The sequence below is a fragment of the Manis javanica genome, chromosome 11 (assembly GCF_040802235.1).
Source record: "Manis javanica isolate MJ-LG chromosome 11, MJ_LKY, whole genome shotgun sequence".
Classification (NCBI taxonomy): Eukaryota; Metazoa; Chordata; class Mammalia; order Pholidota; family Manidae; genus Manis; species Manis javanica.
In genome coordinates, this window is record NC_133166.1 from 14,166,702 (window position 1) to 14,184,584 (window position 17,883).

At 33.8% G+C, this 17,883-nt stretch overlaps 2 long non-coding RNA genes across 2 annotated transcripts in view; one reads left to right on the top strand and one right to left on the bottom strand.

The window, feature by feature from the left end:
• The first annotated feature begins 5,957 nt into the window (after window positions 1–5,957).
• LOC140844177 (uncharacterized) overlaps window positions 5,958–17,883 on the top strand; it is an 80,216-nt gene continuing 68,290 nt past the window's right edge. The window contains exon 1 of the long non-coding RNA XR_012122384.1: window positions 5,958–6,530. This is a non-coding gene — a long non-coding RNA (uncharacterized lncRNA). The remainder of the gene's footprint in view (window positions 6,531–17,883) is intronic.
• LOC140844176 (uncharacterized) lies at window positions 6,502–13,319 on the bottom strand. Its single transcript, XR_012122383.1, has 4 exons — window positions 13,245–13,319; window positions 12,847–13,072; window positions 12,166–12,362; window positions 6,502–6,628 (listed from the first exon to the last, which is right to left on the bottom strand). It is a non-coding gene; the product is annotated as an uncharacterized lncRNA (long non-coding RNA).

Consider the following 17,883-nt stretch of genomic DNA (forward strand, 5'->3'; position numbering starts at 1 on the left):
TAAAAGAAACACAAATAGTGCATATAGGGTTTGAAAGTAAAATGATGGAGGAATATGCACCAGATACCAACTGAAAGCCTGATAGTGCAGCCCTGTTAATACTGGATGAAATAGAATTTAAGAGAAAAGTCACTACAAGAGGTAAATATGATCATCAAATAAGTATAATCATAGGATGATTTAAATGTATCTAATGAAATCCAAATATGACAGTAAGTCAATAACCATCAAAATCCATTTTAAAAATATGAACAAGTTTTTTTACTTCTATTTTCTCCGTGATATCATCCATTATTCCACCTCTCCCTCAAAATTTTCACTGTAATGCATTTTTATAATTGGATTTTTTATTTATCTTTTATGGGTCACTCTATAATGGTTCTACAACCGAAGTGTGCAATAATCAAATATGTGTTTTATTTCCTGTAAACTTTTATAATTAAAAATATTTTAGAATGCATTATAATTGTTAGTAGGACACAATTGAGCCAAACAACTCAAATTCAGGTAAATATTAACATAATAATTTAAATTTTATTGGAAATGTGTCTTGTATCGATATAGTGGGTGAATTACAGAGTTGATTAAAGGAGACTTCTCTGGTATCAATATTTTAAAATTTCTATGTATATGACACCCTAAAATTTTTGTTTGCTTTGTTTTGCTTTTTGTCATTTCTGGGCAGTAAATTATAGTAATTTTAGATGTTTAGGTGTTTATTATGGTTTTCCTTTGTAGTGTGAGAGAAGGAAAATTGTAAAAAACAGAGGTAGAAAGGAATATTCTCAGGTAGACCCTCTCTCACATCCCTAACTGGTAAGTCAGTGGTTACACACAGGCACAGTGTCCCTGCCACTGCACTGTTAGAGAACTGGAGTCTTATATTATTCATAGCCTGGAGCATAGGAATGATACATTGAATAAATTCAGTAAACATTGATTGAATTGAATTAGTATTATAGGGTATTTGCAACAACCACTGGTGGAAAAAACGTGTATTTCATTAAAAAGAAGTCAGATAGTAAAATGTTAAAGCCAATACATTGTGTAGAAATTTACATTATTTTTTAAAATTTTCAAATAACACTTGGTGTTGACTAGGAATGAGTCAGTCTCTGAAGCACAGGGGAAGAGCCAAAAAAGGGGAGGGGGGACAAACCAAACAAACAGCAGATGGTGGTTTAGGCTCACCACCCACTCGCCCCAGAGGCCCTTTTTGAAATCACGGTGGCTCCTTAGATCCCATGTTCTGGGAGAGATTCTGCCGCTTTAGAGATGCTTTCCTGGCTCAGTCAACCCTGCCAAAATCTGGATCAGAGGGAAAGAGCAGAGAAATACAGGATGAGTTAAGGAAATAGTCTTGAAATATTATTTAGCTATACTTCCATCTCTGTTTCCTTCCCTTATTGAAGCCTTGGCTTGTTTAATTTCCTACCTGTTTTTTTATATAATTAGTGAATCTTACATTTCTTTGGGCTCTCTACTCTTCTACTTACTTTACTGACTATCACTTCTCTACCTTTCTAAGATCCTAGAGAATCTTATCTTCATGTTATTTATGAAAGTTACAATCATGCTGTAAGCTACAAACTATTTCCTCCATTTTGCAGATAATAAAACTGAGGCTTACAGAAGTTAAATATTTGTGCAGAGAAGGTCCAATTACTGGTAAGTGACAGAATTGGCTTTGAATTCTGTCTCCCTCCATAGAGGATTCAATCTCCTTCTACTAAAGAAGTATAACTATCTTGTATTTGTGCTTCACCTAGAATATGTATTAATCTATTCATTTATTCAGCACATTATAATACCTTCTTCAATTAATGGTATAAGAAAAATACAATTTCTAAAGTAACAAGTGTATCAACAGGCTCTTATCCTTTTCAGTCTGGCTCAGCCATCATGGTAAGAAACCCATGAAGTCTCTTTAAACATGTATGTCTGAAACATCAATATTACCACTCAGAGCAATTCCTTGTCTATAGTAGTAACTTAATAAATAAAAAATATTATATAAGGGAATTAATAGTGCTGGTGGTCTCAGGGAGGCTGAGTTATATCTCTTTTCTCTGCCAGGATTCCTGCACAATTTTAGCAGTAATATGTTAACAAATTAAAGATGAAATCATATTAACTTTATTATAAGAAAGAAACCAAGTTGGGAGACTTGATTTTTGGTCATGGCAATCCGGGATGAGGAATTCTGATGATGCTTGGCAAAAAGCACAGAAGAAATTGCCCAAACCTTCCATAAGGGCAGCACATGCCCCCCAAAAAAGGGAGAATGAGAGAGTTAAGCCACTTCAGTGTGTGTATGCTCAGAGTAAAATCCCTCTTCATGGAAGTAAGACATGTTACTGCCTGGCTAATGACTAAGTCGAGCAGGAGGACCCAGCTGTGCTGTATCAGCTCCCAAGGCCATCACTGGAAAGGCCAGAGCTCTCACCTGCACATGCCCCCAAGCAGAGGCTCTATTCACTGCTTAAGATGCAGAGTGCAAGTGGGATACAGGTGAATATTATTGGCTGAGGTTTACCTAAGGATGTGTGCTTTTTCCGTGTACTACAACTCTGTAGCTCAGCCATTCTGCCTCTCCACTCACAGTATCTGAGTATCATCCCCTCACCATTGTGAACCATCCAGGAAAACATGTAGTCTTCTGATGTTATGAATTCCAATATATAGGTTTTGTTCTGCATTAGAGGAAAAGCAACACTGATATTGCAGAATCCAAAACTTTCTTGCGGAAGACAGATGGTGGACTAACTAGAAAAGACAGAAATATTTCTTTGATTCATTCTTTTTTAGTCTTAGATCACAACAAAACAAACATACATTAATGCTTTAAAGTGTCATACCATATATGAAAAGATGCTGACACAAAGAAGGTATTAAAGATAATCCAAATCATTGCTTATGGCAGTGACTCAGGCCACATGAATGCCTTGGGTAGGCACAAGTACTAGACTTTCAGGGAGAATTCCTAGGAGTTAAACTTACAAATGGAACTTTTAATGTCACCAAGCTAATGGACTCCAAGTGGTATAAATACTACATCTGGGCAAACATATACACTTTCTGAAATGGATTCAGCTTCTTGAGTTTTACTTCTTCACAGAAAGATAAAATGGTTCTCTCACTTAGAAAAGAGATGAGGGTATGTGGTGTACCTTAAAACATAAACTGATCTCACAGAATCCATAAAGGTCAGCAATTCAGTATTTATTGCTTCTGTTAACACCCCCAAATAAGTTTTCCTCCTTTATTCTGAAAAGATAACATAGCACCACATGTTTGGCAAGAAAAGAAAAAAAAAAAGAGAACGTCTATAAAATTCTGAGGAAGTATAATTGTTCAGAGGGAAGATGATATTGATTAATTGATTGATAGTTTGGGGAAAAGGAATTTTATTTAAAAGTTATATCCTGAAGTCTTTAGTTTTAAAAAAAGCTTATTTAGAATTAAAGGTATTTTCAATGATATCCTGAATTGTCACGTAAGTAATTTGCAATAGAGATGGCTTAAAATATTGAAACCCTGTTCTTGGTGTCCTGGAAAATTTATTGAATTAAAGATCTGAATTCTAGTCCATTTACTAGTTATTTATCTTGGAAAAGCCTTTTAATATCTCTGATACCCAGTTAACACCCAAAACCAGAATTATAAATTCTGTTTATATCAAGAGTTGTGATGAGAATTAAGTAAAATAATGTTTCTCTTAATGTAACAAATGTGGAGTTATTTGCAATTTGATGTAAATTATGCCATTGAAAGGCTCACTCCTATTTCCTGATTTTTTGGGGAAAAGTACACATGTAGGTTAATGTTTCTAAATATTTAGCTTATAAAAAAGCTATGAGATGTTATATAAAATAATTGCTTTCTTGACAAGTATAGCTTCAAAATAATAAAAATAAATATATATATAAAGTTAGGGTCCTTATATAACTAAAAGTTAACTCAGTATGAGGAATATATGAGTGTAATTATTGCACATGCCTAGATTTTCTTTTGGGGTCCATAGTGTTTGAATTAGTAATAAAATAGGCATGATAATGTTATAATAAAAATTTTCATTTAATTTTGTGTTATATTGAGAGTAATCATCTAAAAGATGATTACATTTTTAAAATGAAATGCAAGCTATCAAAGATTACTAAGGTCATTTTAAAAGGATTCAAGAGACAACTAGAAAAGACTCCATTGACCAAATAGTGGAAATTATAAGTATCTCTAAGAACAATAACTTCAATGGATGAAAACACTAAATATTAATAAATACATGAGTTTAAATTATGGTAAAATAATGTTTATGGAGGATAATAGAGATCCAAATCACTATTTGAAAACTGGTAAATGAAGGGAAAGAATCACCATCTGTCCTGCCATTAGTCTTTACACAGAAAATGAAGAAGAAATAGCAGAATTAGAATATCACCATTTTTCAACTTTAATGAATTAATAATTCACCTAGATTTTGAGCATCCAGGCTAACATCAAAACTACAAAAACTGCTGCAGTTTATATGCCTCTGGAAGGTAAAACATAAAACCATCTACAAAGAATTCCTGCAAACAAAGAAAAAAAGGAAAAGCAATTGAATTTGATTAGGCCCCTAGTTTACACCCAACCACCACTTTATAGGAAATAAAAAGAATATAGCAATATATTAAACTGCCCCACGGTGATACAATCCACAAATCTAAAGAGCCATAATTCACTAACCACATGTAGTTATTTAAATTTAAACTTACCTTTAAAACAAAACAAAACTTATTTCCGATCTTAGGCCATGCCATATACATTTCTTTCAAGAGCTCAATAGCCATATGTGGCTAGTGGCTATCATACTGAACAGCCTAGAATATTTTCATCATTTGCAGAAAATTTTTTTAAACACTGCTGATGTAAACTGTGCAAAACAATCCAGGACCAGTAGTCAGTTTCTGCAACAATGAGAGAGTGAAGAAAGAGTCAAGAGAGAGTGAGGGAGGGCAGAGCAAGAGAGAAAAAAATTTATAGCATTTATAAGACATACCAATCAATTGTGATATGTGAAACATTGGGATCCTGATTCAAAAGAATTATAAACAAACGTTTATAAGACCTTTGGGATTTTAAAAAACTAACTGGCTATTTCATACGTTAAACAGCTACCTTTAATATGTTTTAATGTTACAAACAAATATTAATGAATGAAAAAGGCTATAATTTGGGTTTAACTCAAAATAATATGAGGGAGTGGATGATGGTGTTGATAGGAAAAAATTGTTAAGGCTGGGCAATGAGTACACAGGAGTCATACTACTTTCATATTTCCATAGTAAAATTGTAAAAAGTAAGAGAAAATGTAACTGTACTTAACATATACACATTTGAATATATATCATAATATGTAAGTTTTAAAAACTGCAAGAAAATAATAACATTACTTTTCATGTATATTTTTAAAAAGTTGTCTTCTAAACATTCAAAAATATCTAGCAAATTAAAAAGGCCAAGTAAGAACATTTAAGGAACATAACATTTTAAAATATAAATGATTGTAATGGTGCTGAATTTTTATTTAATTTCTGAAAATTTAATTAAAGTTTATTATTATTCATGTAAGTGAAGCTATTCACACTTCTAGCATCTATTTATTTTCCAATGCAAATACTATGCTTCAGGCATGTTATATATAGGCTGGCATATATACATATTTTAGAATGATATATCAATTGTTTAATATTTCCCAATGTTCTTCATTTTCCATGTACAACTACTGTGAATACCACACTAATAATTGCATATTTCCATAGCTGCAAATTAAGACACAAAGACAAACAAGAAAGTGGGTCCTTGACACTACTCTGAATTGTACTTTTTAAATGCAAGAATCTGTAACATTCATGCTACTTAAGAAAGATTTTTCACTTTAATCAATTTATCTTTTTTTTTTTTTTTCTTACCTGAACTTCTCTACTCTCACTCAATTCTACCTTGCATGCAAGGGTATGGCTGTCTCTGATGTGGGAAGTGGAATATTTCACAGTTACATTGTTTAAACTTAGTTGCCTTTTGTTTGGAGAACATTAGGCAAGAATGTGGTTACAGATCTTTCCCTAGAAGATATTATTTCACATATAATTACCCAGAACTGTTCTGTGGGCATACTTAAACCTATCTCTTGATAAAGGAAAGAGAAGCAGCCTGGTTAGCTTAGACTAGTGAGAGATTCAGCTTCTTCTGTATATGAGATTGTACAATGCTCAAAAAGGAACAAAATCAGTATTTTCATAGGAAGAAAGGAAGGGTGAGAGGGCACAGTGCTGGCTGGGTGAGTGCAACAATGTCTTCCAGACTCACTCAAGTTTTACTATGTAGCATCTTAAAATGTTTTAAATGACCATAAATGATGAAAGGTTGCACAAAACATGAAAATATGTTTTGTTTCCAGGAATGGAGCTCATAGGAATCACTACACAGTTGATTGAATGTGCCCTTTATTGAAGTGGTCCTCCCAAGAAATGGTCGAAGCCTGGAGACAGGTAAGAAAATTCAAACTAATACAGTCATGATCGTGATGCTTCTCTTCTTTCTCCTATTCCTTCTCCTCCTCATCATTATCATGATTCTTGTTGTTTCACTGTTTTAAGAAAAAAAACAATATTTCCATAATCTCTTTAAAGCAGAGGTCAACAAACTTCCTGTAAAGGAACAGATACTAGATATTTTAGGATTTTCAGTCCATATGGTCTCTATTGCAACTATTCAACTCAGTATTTGTAATGTGAACTCTTCTGTAGATAATACATAAACAAAGGAATATGGGTGTGCTTCAATAAAACTTTATTAGTGGTTACCTCAGTTTGAATTTCATATCATTTTTATGTAAGAAGTGCTATTCCACTGGAATGCATGCTATTGAAAGATAATTTATCAACTTATCTTTGTGTCCCAGAAACACATAAAACAGATACACAGCACATTTTGTTTCTTGAATGCAGAGGCAAAAAAAAGCGTAATTCTAGTTTTCTAGGATTACATGGTTAAAATCTGGAGACAGGATCCTTTTAATCTCTACTCTTTTATCATGTCAATTGTATCTCTGTGCAAGGTAAATCAGTAAATCCTCATCTACTCTCCCACCAAAGCACTTAGGCACTTGTTTACACAGAGCATAAATATTTAATTATCTGTTAATTACATTTTTAAAGCCATTATGTGTCAGTTTATAGGCAGCAGCAAACTCTTGGGGATAGGATTAGGATTTAAAACCTGTTTTTGGATTGATTGCTTGCATGTCTAATGCAAGACAGTTGGCACCTCTACAGTTGCAATGTCTTTGACCTGAACAATATAGGAAGAAAAAAGTCTGCTCTTCAGGAAGCAAAATTCTCCCATACAATGGAAGAGTCTTTAATTGGTCATATTTTATGCACAGTATAGGTGAACAATATAGCAAGATTATCAGGAGTAGAATAGTGGTTGGTAAAAGCAGTCACCAAGAAAAGCAAGGAAACCTGGGTTATTCCTCTGCGTTAGCATAATATGAAAAGTAGCAACTAAAGCAATGAAAAATGAATGAATGATTTTTCCCAGTATGACCCTTAGTTGGGAAGCAGTAAGAAAAATCACATAGGATTCCTACCCCTAATATAATATGCTTTGTGCCCCCACTAGGTTCAAAGTTTTAGGAGTGTCAGGCAAATTCTCAATGTAAAGCCCACACAGACATTGTAATAGAATGAATCATGTGGTTAACATATATTGGTTCTTTGAGATTTTATGATTACAATGAAACAAAAGAGCATTATTATTCCCATTTCATAGATGAAGTAACTGACATTCAGTGATTCGCCAATGACAACACAAACCATAAGAGAGAAAGCCAATATTCAAATACACATCTGTATGATTCTTTTTACAATAAACCTACATGACTCTCAAAAATGCCTTTTGCAAGGAAGAATTTTGGCTTTAAGTTAAATTGAAAGCCAAGAGACCCATTGAAACCATAATGAAGGATTTTCCTTAGGGTAATGAAATATGCTGCTTTGAAAAGGGTTGTGTTCGCCATCATGGGCAATGAATAAATAAAGATACAGGACCACCTACCAAAGGAATAGTTGTAACCACAGTAAGAGTTGTAACCACAGTAAGACTAGTAAGATAATGAAAAAGATAAAATAATAAAAATAGTTCAATGAACGTATGTTAAAATAAGCACTTTCCTCATTTAATCATTCACCAATCATATGAGGTAATACTATTTGTATCTGCTTCTTCAGGAAATTTTAAACATGAGAAGGCAGAGGTTTGAAAATAGTGACTAACTTGCCTACGTTACAAATTGACATAGTTAATACATAGGAAGGCAGTTATTGCCATGTGGTAGAGGTGGCTGTGTGTTAGACTTTGGAACTGATTTAAATACATGTTCACACACATTTTAATACTAGATGTCTCTAGAAAATAAATTGTTCTTTCCCACAGTGTTCACTTAAGACATTTGAATCATGTGTGAGGCTTTTAAAATTATCTCTGTGATATGTTTGTGTGTATTTTAAAGCTTGGCAGGTGGTTTTGATACATTCATGTCTTAGAACAATGGTTCTCAAATATTTCGTTCTCAGGACACATTACACTCCTAAAAATTATTAAAAACTACAAAGTACTTTGTACAGGTGATACATATGTATATATCATATATATAATTATAATTAACAATTAAAATATTTAAAATACTTTATTTGAAAATAGCAGAAGTAAACCCATTCAACTACTTGTTACTATAACCCGTTCTTCATAAAAATATTTATTTTCCAAATCAAAACAAAAAGCACTAAAAATAGTGACAGTTACTTTTTTTACATTATACTAATGTGTAGCTTATTTTAAGAAGACCGTTAAATTTCTATAACTGTTCTGCATTCAAATTCTGATAGAGGTTGTTTTGGTTGAAAAACATGAAGAAAATCTGACCTTGCACAGATATACAGTTGGAAATCTAGGAGGGAATAATTTTAATAGTCTGTTTAGATAATTGTGGATATTCTTCTTAGATAGTACACCGAAACTTTAACCAGTAGAAATTTCTTAAAAGGTTAGTTGCAATATGGAATCTGATTCTGCATCAGTAAGCTTTTGGTTCTCCATTACACAAAAATTCATTAATTTATCTTGAATTTTAGATGAATATTTTACCCATGTTATATATTATAACAATATATATTTTTCATTTGGAAACCAATGGTTCCTTGAGTTATACTGATCTTCCAAATATTGACACATTTCATTATAATATATAAAAAATTACATTCATTGATTTTAACACCGAACTCATCAGAAAAGTTTAAGTATTGGGAAGCTGTCAAGTTTTCATGGTACTATACACAAATATTCTAAAATTTAAATATTTTTTTGAAGGATCAAATTTCATCATTGGCAACCAATACTATTATTTGCTTTAATAAAAATGGCAGGCTCAAATCACATTTTTAAAAAGGCTTCTGCCAATTAACCTAATGTGAATGACCATCATTTGGCAGTTTTTCTTCCAAGTGAAGAGATTTTCTGTGAATAAGAGCAGATATTACTGTGAATTAGTGGCACTGATGAACACAAAGACTGATGGTACAACGTGAAGCTACTGCCAGGAGCTGTGTTAGAGCATCAGTAATTTTACCCATTGTAGTTGATCTGGTCATGATGAAGTTGTTGGAAATTATAATCCAAATTAAGGAAGATTCAGAATTTATCAGGCAAACGTTCAAAAATGTTACCATAGTGTGGTTCAATAGGGTATCCAGGAAAGTGCAGTGCCACTCAATGAAACCCTCACATGTTATGAATATATGTGTGAAGAAAGTCAGGGGACTAACCTGCTCCTTTATGAAGTTCATTGAAGGATGTACTCTCAACCGGAATCTCTAGGTTTATTTCCTCTTGCTGGAATCCTTTTATTAGAGAATGGTGCAATGTCCTCAACTTCAATTTATTTAATGTTTTGGAAATTTTTGGTAACTGAGGTGGAGGGGGTTGGAAGAAAAATAACAAAATGAGATGCATCTGGCCTAGGCTTGACTCTGAGTAGGAAAGATCTGTGTCTGGGCCATTTGGGATCTGTTTTTAAGATTCTTGTTCTAGAGAGGACTATGTAGCTAATTCACATCTTGAAGGTAGTTCTCTGAATTAAGAATTTCATGAAGGGATAGATGTAGCTTTGGGATGGATATGTAACATTAATTTTTCCTATGTTCAGGTGGAATTTCATTTCCAAATGGAAGTTTTATTTATATGAGGTAATGTTTGTTAAGTTATTTTAAAAGGTGCTGCCAAAAAGAAAAAAGAATACCATTATAAAAATACTATAAATTGTTACAAATATCTATACAGTAAAAAGCAAATATCATTGCAAAATTATTATGATGTAATTTGATCTCATTTGAGACTTGTTTTAGAACTGTTATATTTTATAACACTATTGAAATTTTAGAATATTGTGTATAGTACCATAAAACTTGACAGCTTCTCAATACTTAAGACTTTTCTGAAGAGTTTGGTGGTAAAATTAATGACTGCAATTTTTAAAATATATTATAATGAAATGTGTCAATGTTTGGAAAATCAGTATAATTCAGGGAACCATTGTTTTCCAAATGAAAGATGTGTATTGTTATATCAGTTTGAGAACTGTTATCTTTGAGCAATGACCTTAAATCTTTTTTGAATTGTGATAACCTATGATTTTGCTGAAGTTCCATTTGATGCTTCTTTTACTTTAGGTAATTCTGATAATATCGTTTGGATGCTTCCATTGGTGTGTTAAATTTGAGTTATGCAGGTTTTAAAAAGTCATCTTTCAAACCCTCCCCATATGCTGTCTTCTTGGAGAAATATTTATTGGTTTCTCTCTGTAGAGAAGGCACTCCTCTTTCTGTCTTCTGTTTACCACATTGTCAATATCTATTGAACTGTCAGCTACTAGAGGACAAAACCTATGCCTTTCATTTCTGAATTTTCAGGGCAGAGTGTTTGACACATAGTAGGTATTCAATAAATATCTGGTGGATAGATAGTAAATGGGTATTTTTAAGAACAATTTCCCCAATTTCATGGTCCACGGCCTTTGTTTACTGCCTGCAATTGCCATGCTGTAGATAAAATAGCAAGTGGATGATATTTATCCTCCTTTCAAATTAGGCATAGTTTTCCATTTTAAAAGAATAGTGCCTCTCTTTTACAGATATCTGTGGGATAAACATGGATGAGCTGAGCAGCCAGTGAATGGAAACTGAGGTGTCAGACACACAACACCCATCATTAACAGGCCTTGAATATTTTTAAATGCCTTTTAGAAACCCTTTATTAGGAGGATTTTTTTTTTAGTACATTTTAAGATTAATGGTTGCTTTCATATATTCATGGTCTGTTTGTGGAAACAGATGGAATTTTAAGCATTAGAGCTATAATAAAACTTGTTACTTGCTATGACAAAATATTCATTATATGCTGTCAGAGGAATACAGATTCTGAAAAGTTGGCTTTTAAGTAGTTTTCAGGCATAAATGCTTGATTTACTTATTGAGGTAAAAAGTAATGGTGTGAGCTATTGCAACTGTAAACTACATTTCTATTTGCCTGATAATCCTTTTTATTAGCCAGAGAACTATGGATGTGTGGGGAGGCACATTAGTTCAAGCATAGGAGGGATTCTTCTTTATTAAATGCATGTTTTGAAAGAGGAGAGATTATTTACCTTTCAGCAGAAACAACCACAGCATCCACTCACAAGCAAATTGTGTTCTCAGGGCAAAGATATTAAATTGATATTAATAGTCATTCTATTCTTGAGCGACTGATTCTGTTGGTTCAGTTATTGCTCCACCTTTGGAAGATTGCAGAATCAATGGCATAAAAGGTTTCTTAGTCTCCAATATTTATGATTTGGATTTTTAGTGCCTTTAAAAATATGTAATTTGTTTCCCCTTAGAAGCTTTGCTGTGTCTTTGTTTCACAGCTTGGTAAAAATTCTGAATTGATAAAAACACAGGGAAAATAGTAGGATTAGGTGGTAAAGTATATCTGAAAATTCAAACAACCTGGAGGTACCAGATTTTGGAGAAGATAAATTCTAAGGTTTTGAAAGAATATTTTTAAAGCTGCAATTATATGACTTACCATCAATTTTTCAAGTCTCTTTTATGTAAAGATTTGGAATGATGCAGTTAAATGACATGATATATGTAGGGGTGCTTGTGAGCTATTAAGCTCTACAAAAAGAGGGCAAGCTAATTATTGCTGCTCCTATGGGTCTAATTACTGATGATCTTAAAGCTGTAGGAGTAGAGCTGGGGCAGGTACCCCAAATTCCAAACCTAGATAAAGAAAATCAAAGAATTTTATGAAGATATAGCTCAGAGAACATTATTTGATTGACATTACATTGTTATATATATTGTTATACATACACAGACACACACACACATATGTAACATAGTACTATATATACTGTTTGTTTAACTATATAAGCAGGGCTGCTCCCTGACACATTAGTGGAAGAATAGACCTGCAGAAACATGCAGGATCTTCATGGTTACACTTCAGATGACATCCTCAGATACTATGAGGCTCTTCTTGAAATTTATCAATTCTCTTCACCTTCAGTTTTCTTTGGTATCTAGGTGCCTCTTACGTTCTCAAGGTTAGAAATGTTCCAATTAAAAAAGGATCTAAAAGATCTTAGATTTGGAGTTGGTAGGCACAGGCCTGTACTTGCTTGATGTGTGTTAGTGGACAAGGAACTTAAGTGCTATTTTATAGTTCTTTGTGTCCTTATCTATAAAATAAGAATAGTATTACCTTAGGTCATAGGTCTATTTCAATAAAGCATCTGTGAGGTATTTGTTATGAGCACAATTTTGCTTGGCACATACTCATTCAATAAATATTCAATTCCTCCACACCATGGCTGAAAATCAGGGAACCCTGGCTGATTGGTCCACACTCTCAGCCATATTGTATGCTTCCAGCAGAGTGTCTGTCCTTCTTCTCTGACGCGGTCCAGCCGCGCCTAGTCGAGCAGGTCCTGAAGTGCAGAAGGAGGGCGAAGAAAAGAACTGGGAGCCCTCTGCTGCTCCTAGTTGGGCTTGAACTCACAACTCTGAGTAAGAATCTCATGCTCTACCGACTGAGCTAGGTGGGCAGATGGGTAGGGCTGACGCTCCTTCGTGTCACCAGCCACTAGCCCTCTTGCTTACCTCAGCTGCTCCAGTTCGGCTCGAACTCGACTCTGAGGTTGAGTCCCATGCTCTACCAACTGAGCTACAGCAGGGTTCCTGTTAGTTGCTCATGGAATGTGTAAACAGAATGCATAAATAGAATGTTCTTTGTTCTCCATTCCCGCCACATCGGCAAGTGGGGGAAGGGCATAGCCAGAAGCAGGGGCGGTGTTTCCAAACATCTTCAAGGTCTCCCTATTTTCAGAGTGAGGAGTCTTGGCTCGTCTTTGAGGACAAGATATGTTTCTGTGGACAGATAACTTCCAAGGACTGCACCGGTTGTTCTCTAGCTTGTGCTTTCCCATGCTGCGTTCAGACATGGGGGAAGGTGCTTTCCCATTCTGCCTACAAACATGTGAGAAGACAAAGGCGGTCCCCAACACTTCTCCTCCTTCCTTCCTTCCTTCCCTTGTTCCCTCCTTCCTTCCTTTCTTCCTTTCTTCCTTCCTTCCTTCCTTCCTTCCTTCCTTCCTTCCTTCCCTCCTTCCTTCCTTCCTTCCTTCCTTCCCTCCCTCCCTCCCTCCCTCCCTCCTTCCTTCCTTCCTTCCTTCCTTCCTTTCTTCCTTCCTTCCTTCTTCTCTTTCTTTCTTTCCTGTTGCTTTTGTTGCTTCTATTTAAATCATAAGCCAGTGTGTTAAAACAGGTCACAGCAGGTCAGGGAAGTCATCTCCCACAAGTGTGGGACAAGTGTGATCAAGAGATTTAATTTAATAAATAGCTGGATTGGGAAATGGAAGACTGGAGGAGTTGGTCTTCAGCTCAACAGGAATTTTTGGATAAATACTGCATGAAACACTGAGCTTGTCTAGTCAGTTGCATGCATGTTCTCTAGATATGACATTTTTCCTTTTCTCCACCACTTCAGGACAGTGCAATGTCATATTCATCTTGGCGTCTCCAGTGTATAGTGCAGTGCCTAGGATATATCATCTCTTGATGGTGTTGAAAGAATTCTGCTTCCTAAGGGGAAAATCAAGGAAATCTGACCTATGAACAAGAACATGTTGGAGTTGGGAATATGGACATGGAAACTGAGGCTCTGGAAATGATAAACAGAAACAACCAGAATAGATAAAAAGTATCAGAAACAACACCAAGGGACTAGTTGTGCTCTGGTAATACAGCTCTACACTGAAGTCAGGCAGCTGGGTTATGTGGTTTATGCCATCTCCAAGGAGACAGAGTGCTCAGGCAAGACTAGGAACTGACCACAGAATTGCTCCTAATACCCATACAGATGGCTTTCTGTATGTGTAGTCACCTTTGACTATGGAATCATATTATGCATAACCATATAATTTCAACCTGTAGGCTAATGCATTTAAGTTCAGTGGGCTTGTTAAACAAAGAAGCCAGGTCAAGATGCTGATGCTTATTTAAACTAAGGATGGATTTTCTAAAATTATTAAATCTTTAAGCCAGACAAAGCCAAACACTAAATTATAGTAATTAGTGAACATCTCATGTAGCTCAAGGCAACTTTGGTTTCAATAGTTAATAATGGGTTTTTTGTATTTTGTGAGTAACAAAAAGATTTTTTTTTTTACCAAAAAAAACCAACCCACTTTCTATCCTGCAATTTGTATTAGACTGGAGAAGAACTGTCACAGCATGTATTTAGAGACCAATTCAATTATTTTATTTTACTTTAGAGCTTGAAGTTTGTTTTTTTTTTTTTTAGGATATATGCACATTTCATTCATTTTTGTGAATCAGAACACTATTGAATGTCAGCATTCAATAACACAGTATTTGGTTTGGGTTTTGAAATACATTTAAAGAAAGCTCAGTTGTTATTCTGGCCAGGAAAGTATACTGTGAACTTCTGAGCCAAGGTACAGGAGGGATTCAGCTAATTGGTGAAGACTTCCAAAACACAGGCATCCCATTTTAAGAGCTTCATTGTTCTCACGTTGTATTAAATCATATACTTCTCACAGCAAGACTGTTTAGCCCCATTTATGAGGTAAAGAATAAGGGAATTGTATGCTCTACAGTGTTCAGAATATTTGCTGCATAAATAAATGAATGAAAAAATAAATAATATACAACATAGAGAGTTTCTTAGCAAAGAGAAAGTCATAAGAAATCCCTTGCACTTTCTCTATTTAAAACTACCTCCAGGCATTTCTATTATTTTTCATTTTACTATGTGAGGATTTTGGAGAACATACTCAAGAGCCCAGAGAAGAAAAGGTCAGCCCAAAGGATTTGCTTGAGTTTTAAGAAATGTCAAGATAATAGGAATTTTTCAAAATGTGGAATTCCTGGCAATATAAGGAAAAACAAAATGAGAAAATGTGAATCAGTAATACTATCAAGTAATTTTTTTTAATATGGTTATTTTAATTAACTATTTTTATAATGAGCAGAATAAAGAACTAATATCATTTAATAGGTAATGTGTTGATTTCCAAAAATATGAATACTACTAATGCCTTTTACAAAAACTTAGGTTTTTTAAAAGGCAGAGAATAAGGATGGATTTAAGCTTATATCTATTACCCGAAGGTATCATGGAAAGGATTCATATTTTTCTCTTAAGAAACTCTTTTAGATAACATATGACAAAGGACTGTTGCCATTAATATATTTTAAAAACCTTAAAGATTAACGGTCTGAAAACTTTAAGAGAAAAGTTTCCAAAGCACATAGGAAGAAATACAGAAAGTCAATAAATTTGAAAAACAGTTAGTAGTCAAAGAAATTCAAATTATTAGCTAAAATATTTTCCTTTTCAAGTTTAATTCACAAGGGTTAAAATAAAACTTATACTTGGGTGTAAGAGACATTAAAAAAAAAGAACTACTAATGGAAAACACACTGGGAGGGTGTGTCAGAAACAAAATTCTGCATACCTTTTCTCTGATTCATGCTAAGAATACTAACAATTATTAATATTTGTAAAATACAGTTTCAAAGATATTCACATTGGTCTTCCAATGAAAAACTGGGGAAAATCTGGAAGTCCAACAATAGTAGAATGATTATTACATATCCATTTAATGAAATACAGTAGCTAAACATATTACAGAATATAAACATCTTAAACTCTCTAATATGAATGAGACAGTTGGATGTATGATGGTTATTAGAATGTCCTGCTTGGATTTTTCAACATACACTTTCCTTCCAGAGTCATCCACCAAGATCTTACTCATTACATCCCAGGAATGAGGCTCTGGGTTATTTGATACATGTTCTTCATTTCTTACTCTTAAAGAACCACCGTTCTAGAGGAACGTGCTAATGACATAGAAAGATATTTATAATATATTATTAAGATGGAAAAAGTCACTTATAAAATGGTATTTCATTTACATAAAAAAGACAATATATTCCTATTTATATTTTTAAAAATATAAATACCAGAAAAGATATATACTAACATATTTATGATGGTCATCTTGCTAGTAAGGTTACACTGTATATAGTTTTATTTTATTATTTTCTATTTTGTTTTTACTGAATTTCAATGATGACTACAGTAGCACAATATTGAATTCAATAATGAATATATTCTTTTACAGCCCAGGCTTTCCTACTTAAAATTGTCACCGCAACATATATATACATATTCTCTTTCATCTTTCCCACTTTGTTTTTCTCCAAAGTAGATATTAACATCTCTCATACGATTGAAAGCTCCTTATGCAGTTGAACTATAATTCCAGCTGGACATATAATGATACTGCATTAAATATTTTGAATGTGTGAATGTTGTGTACTTACACAATTTTCTTGAACTACATAACTTAGATTTCCCAGCCAAGGTGAGTAATATACATTGTACATTGTCACACTAGTTTTAATGAATCCATTTGTCTTAAGGAACTACTGGTAACTTTATTAGAGAAAGAGAAGGCAACAATATTTGACCATTGTTCTGGCATATCTCCTCATTCCCACGTCCATTGTATTTTCCTGCTGATCATTGTGACCACAAGAAATGTTTCCTTTGGATTAACTGCTTATCCAAATAATCCAAATCAATGTCACAATTTAATTATAATTTGACCTGTGATCCTATTTTATTTCAAAGTAGTTGTGGTAGTAGCCTGGCAGTTATCAGTCTGTACATCTTTGGAGGCAGGGATTATGTCTTTGGAACTCCTACAGAATCTGGAATTAATTACCTGATTCTTTTATGGGGTCTAGAACAGTGCGTGGCAAATTATTGAATACCCACTGAATGAATAAGAATTATTCATGCTAATGCAAATGGGCAAACAGACTGAAGCCAGAAGACCTGAGTTTTGAGTGTAAACCTCTGCTCCATTCCTTATGAGCTATGCCACTTGGGGCACCACTTAATCCTTCTTTTCCTAAATCACCTCGTCTATAAAGGGGATTGAGTACCTGAGTACCTATCACATGGAGTAGTTGAGAACAATATATCACACACACAAATAACATGAAACAATAGCTAGCATGTAATAAATGCTATCTAAGAGTTAATTGCTACATTCATTCATTGTTACTGTTGATATTATTATAATGTTTTTATTATGGAGAAATGGTCATTGAAACAAAAGTCTTGGATTCAGATTCTGTAGCATTTATTTACATTCACTGGAATTTCTTTTTTGTAGCTTTAAATTAAGCATAAGACAAAACA